Source organism: Portunus trituberculatus, chromosome 49, assembly GCF_017591435.1.
Source record: "Portunus trituberculatus isolate SZX2019 chromosome 49, ASM1759143v1, whole genome shotgun sequence".
Taxonomy (NCBI): Eukaryota; Metazoa; Arthropoda; class Malacostraca; order Decapoda; family Portunidae; genus Portunus; species Portunus trituberculatus.
In genome coordinates, this window is record NC_059303.1 from 19,983,572 (window position 1) to 19,992,170 (window position 8,599).

Below are 8,599 nucleotides of genomic sequence, written 5' to 3' on the forward strand. Positions count from 1 at the left end.
TGGGAGTGACGATGGAAGAAAATAATCAGTCGGCAAGCCATATTGATAGAATATTCAGAGACATACAATTTGCTAAGGAATATTGGAGTAGCATTTCACTACATGGACAAAGAAATGATGAAGCAACTGATAAGTACTATAATAAGACCCAGATTGGAGTATGCAGGAGTAGTGTGGACCCCTCACAAAAAGAAACACATAAGGAAGCTGGAGAGACTACAAAAAATGGCTACAAGAATGGTCCCAGAACTTGAAGGGATGACATATGAGGAGAGACTAAAGGCTATGGATCTTCCAACATTGGAGCAGAGAAAAGAGAGAGGGGATCTCATACAAGTTTATAAATTGATAAATGGAATGGACCAAGTGGACAATGAGTATCTGATCCTGAGAGAAGAATATGCCAGTCAAAGCACAAGATCGCATAGTAAGAAGCTGAGGAAGGGAAGATGTGTAAGAGACATTAAAAAGTATAGTTTCCCACAAAGATGTATTGATACATGGAACAGTTTGAATGAAGTAGTGTCTGCAATGAGTGTGCACACTTTTAAATTAAAATTGGATAAGTGTAGATATGGAGACGGGGCCACACGAGCATAAAGCCCAGGCCCTGTAAAACTACAACTAGGTAACTACACAGGACAGGATGGTTATGTGTGTCAAATTTATTAAGCTTCTACTCAAGAGTAATAGAAGGACTGGAAAACAGAGATGGTTGTGTGGACACAGTATACTGGGACATAAAAAAAGGCTTTTGATAAAGTCCCTCATGGAAGACTACTTTGTTAGAATAGACAAGGGATTATTTGAAGCACAGGGAGATGAGAACTGTGATCAGAAAGATACATACTCATCTTAGTGTAAAGTAACAAGCAGAGTGCCACAAGGATCAGTGCTAGCCCCCATTATGTTTCAGAATTATGTAAACGACATTCACAACGGGATAAACAGTTATATTAATCTATTTGGTGATGATGCAAAGCTATTAAGAGTTATCAAAACCCAGGAAGACTGTCTGCTGTTACAGGAAGATATAAACAAGATCTATGAGTGGAGTAGGAAGTGGAAATTGGAGTTCAATGCCAAGAAATGTCACATAATGAAACTAGGAAAGTGCAAAAGAAGATCAGTATGGAACTATCTGATGGGAGAGGAACAAATAATGAAGACTAAAGAGGAAAAAGATCTGGGAGTGATTATACAGGAAAATCTTAACCCTGAAAAACACATAAGCAAGATATTTGGAATATCATATAAAATGTTGACTAATATAAGAGTGGCACTTCAATTCATGGACAAAAATACAATAAAATAAATCATCACAAGCATGATACGTCCAAAGCTGGAATATGCAGCTGTGGTGTGGTCTCTGAGCTCTAAAAAAGACAAGGAAGACCTGGTGCTGGTGAAAGAGGAAGATAGGACAAGAGGACATGTAAAGAAGATCAGGATGAGGCAGTGTGTGAAGGATATTGGAATGTTCACCACCAGCTTTGGCTTTCTTCTCCCTTTACTGACCACCCTGGTGAACTAGCCTTCAACTTTGCTATCCTCCATGACCTAGAGCGACTGGTGCAGCACCCTACTCATATTCCTGACCGTCCTGGAGACACGCTCAACATTCTTGATCTCTTCCTCACCTCTAACCCTTCTGCTTATGCTGTCACCCTTTCATCTCCGTTGGGCTCCTCCGATCACAATCTCATTTCTGTATCTTGTCCTATTTTTCCAATCCCTCCGCAGGATCCCCCAAAGCGAAGGTGCCTCTGGCGTTTTGCCTCTGCCAGTTGGGGGACCTGAGGAGGTATTATGCTGATTTTCCCTGGAATGATTATTGCTTCCGTGTCAGAGACCCATCTCTTTGTGCTGAATGCATAACAGAGGTGTTAGTATCTGGCATGGAGGCGTACATTCCTCATTCTTTTCTCAACCTAAACCTTCTAAACCTTGGTTTAACTCAGCCTGTTCTCGTGCTATACATGATAGAGAGGTTGCCCACAAAAGGTACTTGAGCCTTCCATCTCCTGAATCTCATGCACTTTATATCTCTGCCGGAATCATGCCAAGTCTGTTCTTCAACTTGCCAAACACTCTTTCATAAATAGGAAATGTCAAAATCTTTCAAACTCAAACTCTCCTCGTGACTTCTGGCATCTAGCCAAAACATCTCAAATAACTTCACTTCTTCATCTTTCCTCCTTTATTTCATCCTGATGGCACCACTGCCATCTCTTCTGTCTCTAAAGCTGAACTCTTTTCTCAAACCTTTGCTCACAACTCCACCTTGGACGATTCTGGGCTTGTCCCTCCTCTCCTCCTCCCTCTGACTATTTCATGTCTACAATCAAAATTCTTCGTAATGATGTTTTCCATGCCCTTGCTGGCCTAAACCCTCGGAAGGCTTATGGACCTGATGGGGTCCCTCCTATTGTTCTCAAAAACTGTGCTTCTGTGCTTGCACCTTGCCTGGCCAAACTCTTCCAACTTTGTCTATCGACTTCTACCTTTCCTTCCTGCTGGAAGTTCGCCTACATTCAGCCTGTTCCTAAAAGGGTGACCGTTCTAACCCCTCAAACTACCGTCCTATAGCTTTAATCTCTTGCTTGTCTAAAGTTTTGAATCTATCCTGAATAGGAAGATTCTCAAACATCTGTCACTTCACAATCTTCTGTCTGATCGCCAGTATGGCTTCCGTCAAGGTCGCTCTACTGGTGATCTTCTGGCTTTCCTTACTGAGTCTTGGTCATCCTCTTTTAGAGATTTCGGTGAAACTTTTGCTGTTGCGTTAGACATATCAAAAGCTTTTGATAGAGTCTGGCATAAAGCTTTGATTTCAAAACTGCCCTCTTACGGCTTCTATCCTTCTCTCTGCAACTTTATCTCATGTTTCCTTTCCGACCGCTCTATTGCTGCTGTGGTAGACGGCTACTGTTCTTCTCCTAAACCTATTAATAGTGGTGTTCCTCAGGGTTCTGTCCTGTCACCCACTCTCTTTCTATTATTCATTAATGACCTTCTTAACCAAACTTCTTGCCCTATCCACTCCTACGCTGATGATACCACCCTACATCTTTCCACGTTCTTTCAGAGACGTCCAACCCTTCAGGAAATTAACAGATCACGCGGGACGCCACGGAACGCCTGACTTCCGATCTTTCTAAAATTTCCGATTGGGGCAGAGAAAATCTAGTAGTTTTCAATGCCTCAAAACTCAATTCCTCCATCTATCAACTCGACACAACCTTCCAGACAACTATCCCCTCTTCTTCAATGACACTCAACTGTCTTCCTCTTCCACAATGAATATCCTCGGTCTGTCCTTTGCTCATAATCTTAACTGGAAACTTCACATCTCATCTCTTGCTAAAACAGCTTCTATGAAGTTAGGTGTTCTGAGGCGTCTCCGCCAGTTTTCTCGCCCTCCAACTGCTTACTCTGTATAAGGGCCTTATCCGTCCCTGTATGGAGTACTCTTCGCATGTTTGGGGGGGTTCCAGTCACACAGCTTTGCTTGATAGGGTGGAATCGAAAGCTCTTCGTCTCATCAACTCCCCTCCTCTGACTAACTGTCTTCAGTCTCTTTCTCACCGCCGAAATGTTGCATCCCTTTCTATATTTTATCGCTATTTTCATGGTAACTGTTCTACTGATCTTGCTAACTGCATGCCTCCCATCCTCCTGCGGCCACGCTGCACAAGGCTTTCTTCTTCCTCTCATCCCTATTCTGTCCAACTCTATAATGCAAGAGTTAACCAGTACGCTCAATCATTCATCCCTTTCACTGGTAAACTCTGGAACTCCCTCCCTGCATCTGTATTTCCAAATTCTTACAACTTGTCTTCTTTTAAGAGGGAGGTATCGAGGCATTTGCTCCCCTAATTCTGGCTGACGGTTTTGACACTTTTTGTACTCTTTGGAGAGCCAGTGCTCAAGTGGGCTTTTTTCTAACTTTCTTTTTTTTTTTGCCCTTGGCTGGCCCTCTTCCCTACGTAAAAAAAAAAAAAAAAAAAAAAAAAAAAAAAAAAAGTTTTCCATATAGAATGGTGGAAAAGTGGAATGCATTGAATAATGAAGTTGTTACAGCATATAATGTGCATAACTTTAAGAAAAAATTGGATAAATGGAGACAGAGACAGGACACTATAAGCCTCGCTTGAACCCTGTATAATAAAACTAGGTAAATACACACTGAAGCAGATGATAATCCTAGGAAATATTGTTGCAGAACTCAGTGAGAGCTAGAACAAGGGTGGGCAGACTTTTCAATGCATGGACCACACGAAAAAAAAAAAAAAAAAAAATCTTATAGGGCCGCATAGCATATTAACCAAAAGTAATTAATAGTTAGAAGATATAACAAAAGGCTTCACAAAGAAAAACCCTCTCCTACACATATGTACACAAGCAGGAAGAAAACAAAATGCTCACTATTTTATTTAGCGTTGTTTGTTAACTTTCTCTTTCAAATTTACTAACATTTGTTGTGCAGCATAAATTCCTTTGGCGTGCCGTGTGTGATGTTTGCCCACACTTGAGCTAGAAGCACTGGTGAGTGAGAATAAAGCTTTGAGGAAAGAAATGGAAAGTAAGGGTAGAAAATGCTTTGTTGCAGAATAAATGTGAATCACTGGAAAAGGAATTGACTAAGAAAATTAAGGAGAGTGAGATCAGAAAATGTGAAGTGGAAACAAACTGGACGAATTGAGGAATGCTTGGAAGAAGCCAAGTGAAGATGAGAAAGTGAGCATCAGAAAGGTAGTTACTAAATATATATAAAAAAAAAAAAAAAAAGACCAAGGATACTGTGATCCAAGTAATAAAAGAAAAGGAAAATCTGGCGAGACACAGTTGATAAGAAATGCTTCGATAACTTTGGATTGAAAGGGAAAATGAATCCTGTCAAATTTGTAAGAGATAAGGAGGAGAAGGAGTTAGCAAAGATCATAACAAAAGTCCAGGATGATGAACAAGAACTACAAGAAACAGAAGTGAATAGGATTGGGAAGTACAGCAAATAAATTTTAACATGAAGAAATGCAGCATAATGAAATTTGGAAAGAGCAGAAAGTGTATCAGGATTCTATAAACCCAGGGGAACAGAAGTTAAAAAGGTAAAAGTTGAAAAGACCTAGGAGTGTTTATTATGGATGACATGTTACCAGATAAGCAAATTAGTAAGATTATTGGAGAAATCTGCAACACTGAGAAACATTAGAGTGGCATTCAATTATATAGATGGAGAAATGGTAAAGAATATATTAGTCACCCTAATAAGACAGAGACGAGTATACAGCAGTACTGTGGTCACTCAGTACATAAAAAGAACATCAAAAAGCTTGAGAGGATAGAAAGGTTAACAACAAAGTTGGCTGCAACCCTTGCTGACTTAACATATGAAGAGAGACTGGCAAGACTAGACCTGCTCACATTGGAACAAAGAAGAGAAAGGGGCAACTTGATAACCATATACAAAATCATGAGGAACAAGGAGGTTACTGAAGACTTACAAAAATGGGACACAAGGGATACTAGAGGGCATGGAAAAAACCCAAAGAATATAGTTGCAGAAGAAATTTCAAGAACAGCTTTCTCCACAGGGTAGTCAGGGTAGTGGACACATGGAACGAACTGGATGAAGCGGTGGTGTGTGCAAAGACAATACATGATTTTAAGACTTTGTTAGACACTTAAAAGATACAAAGAAGGGACAGCATGAGTATAGCTCCCCTCCTGTATGATACAACTAGCACACACACACACATTATATATATATATATATATATATATATATATATATATATATATATATATATATATATATATATACATACTATAATAGTTGGTAAATTTATAATCTAATACAATATTCCCTATCTCTAACCTAACCTAACCACACAAACCCCAGCTATAAACAAATGGAAGTCAGTGTACTGCTGATTTCCAAGTATGATGGAGCTCTGGAGCTCACCGCAGCTCGCTGGACTAAAGAGAAAACTCGACAGACACCACACATTCCCAGACCTATTGCAGTGTTATTATTCATCTGCAGCAGATAGTTTACTTATTGGAAATGGTGTAAATAGTAAGAACAACCTAAGGGTGACCATAACCATCTAGAGTTTATTGTACGAAACTGTAGTAGAACCTAATATTTGATCAAGATCCCAGCCTGCATGCTAATCTCGACCTAGTCCTTGAATCCCCCACACACAGCACTGCCCAAGATTAGTTCGGTGGGACATTTCTCATAATCAGAAACACCATACAACTTCTAGCTGGGAGGTGCCACAAGGTGAGATAGTTGCTAGGGCACTATAGTGTATACCTGTGGTCCCCAGCTTTTCTAGCCACTCACCTGCAACCACCTTGTCTGAGCTGCCAGCAGGATTGCCAAGTTTGCACCACCAAAATCCCCAAGATATGCCAAACTTAGGGATTTTGGTGGAGCAAACTTGGCAATCCTGCTGGCAACTCAGACAAATTGGATGAATGTAAGCCAGCTATAAAAGCTGGGGACCACAGGTGTACACTAGCGCCTTAGCAACTATCTCACCTTGTGGGACCTCCCAGCTAGAAGTTGTATGGTGTTTCTGATTATGAGGAATGTCCCACTGAACAAATCTTGGGCAGTGCTATGTGTGGGGGATTCAAGGACTAGGTCGGGATTAGCATGCAGGCTGGGATCTTGATCAAATATTAGGGCAGGGTTTGGATGAGGACTAAGGAGGTGTTAACTGGTGACTCTACATGTACCGAGCACATCTGCCCTCTACAAACACCTGGGCACCGGCACACCTGTTACCTGTCCGTGCGTGCCGCCCATACCAACACTGTCCGTCGCTACACACCTGCTGGAGCTGCCGGTGACAAGGGGAGATGGTGTTTCCTGCTGGTAAGGAGCGCGACGTGGGATGATGGCTTGGTACAATCCACAAGAAGATCGTGGTGATGCCTGATGACGTGCTGACGTGACAGCTCAGTCACAGCTGCACCTTGGCAGCGGCTCTTGATCTTGATCTTGATGCTACAGGTGGCTCGGGATCTCTCCAGAGTCAGGCCTTTGGATCGGCTGCTCCTGTAGAGGACAAAAAAGACACAAAACAGAAAAAAGAAAGTAAAAAAGTAGCATTCTCTTCGTTAATGATCCCTACACCTCGCTCGCCACATTCTTTCCACATACTCCTTCACAGCCTCCATCATCCTTTCACTCGTCTCTCTACACAGTCCCAGCAGCAACACCATCCATTCCCTTCCTGTCTTCTCCACTCTTTCATTCCTATTATGCCCTAATTCACTCAAGATCACTTGCATCATCTCATGCCTGTCTCTCTCATACTTCTCACAATCCAGCATGACATGCTCCACCGTCTCGTCCTCCCCCATGTCACACATCTGGCACACCTTGCTGCGGGACTCAGACCACCTGTAGTTCCTTGCATTCACATCCATACACTGTGCCCTAGCTCTGAAGAGAAGATCACCACCCAGGCTGCCATCATACCACCTTTCATACATCGGGGCTTCCTTTTCCTTGTTTGTACCTTTCCAGGGTACTCTTTCGTTCCATCCCATTCTTCCATATATTCAGTCCCACCCACTTCACCTCTCTGTCTATCTCACTCTTCCATTTCCTCGCATCCCATTCAGTTCCTACCCTGCCTCCTCTTGTCACGATCCATTCACGCTCACTTTGATTCCTACCAGCCATTCTCATCCCCCATACCACTTGTAAACCACTCCACTCTGTCATTCTCAGGCACCTCTTCCTCCACTGACTCCCACTTTCATTCCACAGGTACACCTTCCTCACTATTCTTTCATCATTCATTCTTTCCAACCTGACCTTGTATAAGTGTGGCTTTAACTAGTTTTTTCCTAAAGGTGCTCCATCCCATATCCCCTCTCAAAGCTTCTACTGCTGTGTGTGTACCTTGGTGCATTCAGTGCCATTCTACCCAGTGATGTTAACTTTTCTAGCCCACATTGTCGTACCGAACCACCAGAATTATCGTATTATGCCTAATATTATCGTACATCCAAAGGAAAAATAATATACACACATCAGAACTGCATTATACACTGTATTGAACATTTCATTAATTTTCATTCATTTTCATATGCAAATGACATACTACACATAAAAAGGTTACACAAAGGTGTGTATATATATATATATATATATATATATATATATATATATATATATATATATATATATATATATATATATATATATATAATGAAAACTGTATATTGATAAAAGCTTACGTACAGTGTCAATGTGCATGTATCTCCAAGGGGTCAACGTATCAGTCAACCGTCAGTCCATCACTCCCCGCAACACAAAATACACTGGAAAACCCTTATTATTTATTCCTTTATTTATTGTTATTATTTCTTTCTTTATTTATTGTTGACCATTATTGCCACATAATGAGAATGTTTTGTTTTTTCATACCGTTATACGTCAAATAGAACATATGATAAGAGAAGGAAAACTCGCCCTTCACCATACTAACACTAAGAGTCACACTAATAAGATCATTTTGTCACTTGACACTGACTATGACTGACAGCGTCTCTCTCCTTTTTCCTTCCT

General features: G+C 41.2%; 1 protein-coding gene across 1 annotated transcript in view; it reads right to left on the reverse strand.

The window, feature by feature from the left end:
- Positions 1–7,000, reverse strand: part of LOC123499237 (dolichol-phosphate mannosyltransferase subunit 3-like) — a 31,990-nt gene extending 24,990 nt beyond the window's left edge. Inside the window, exon 1 of the mRNA XM_045247006.1 lies at positions 6,849–7,000. The gene's annotated coding sequence lies outside the window, so the exon portion shown is untranslated. The remainder of the gene's footprint in view (positions 1–6,848) is intronic.
- Positions 7,001–8,599: the final 1,599 nt, after the last annotated feature.